This window comes from Bison bison, unplaced genomic scaffold (assembly GCF_000754665.1).
Source record: "Bison bison bison isolate TAMUID 2011002044 unplaced genomic scaffold, Bison_UMD1.0 scf7180017833704, whole genome shotgun sequence".
NCBI lineage: Eukaryota > Metazoa > Chordata > Mammalia > Artiodactyla > Bovidae > Bison > Bison bison.
This window is the reverse complement of record NW_011472125.1, coordinates 10,231-10,650: the sequence shown is the minus strand read 5'-3', so window position 1 is coordinate 10,650 and position 420 is coordinate 10,231. Positions and strand designations below refer to the sequence as shown.

The window sequence follows — 420 nt, the reverse complement described above, 5'->3', positions numbered from 1 at the left end:
CTAGTCCCGACGGCCCTCAGGTCTAAACTGGGGGCTCTTGGCCCAAGGCCCACACCGGTACCCCTCGCAGCACTGAGCCCATGTTTTCTCCAAACTTAGAGCAACCGTGTTTATGACCGACAGCCCACGAAGCCTCCTTGTCCCCGGGGGCCCCTGCCTCCCACCACATTCCTGGAGCTGGGGAAGCTCTGGGGGTGTCTCCTGGCTGACCCTGCTGAGACTAAGGCACAAAGGACTCTGCAGACGCCAACGGCCAGGCCTGGGCCGGGTGTTCTCTGGTTCACTCGCCCACATGCGCCCTGCCTGCCCTGGAGCCCCATGCATCAGTGGGGGCAGCACAGTCTTGCAGGTGGAGCATGCAGTGACCACTGCCCACCAAAGGCCACCTGGAGTCTCCCCCAGGATGGGGACTAAGTCTGG

General features: G+C 63.3%; 1 protein-coding gene across 1 annotated transcript in view; it reads right to left on the bottom strand.

Moving 5' to 3' along the window:
• The window catches only part of LOC104983151 (inverted formin-2-like), a 5,388-nt gene that overhangs the window by 1,885 nt on the left and 3,083 nt on the right, over positions 1 to 420 (bottom strand). The window lies entirely within an intron of this gene.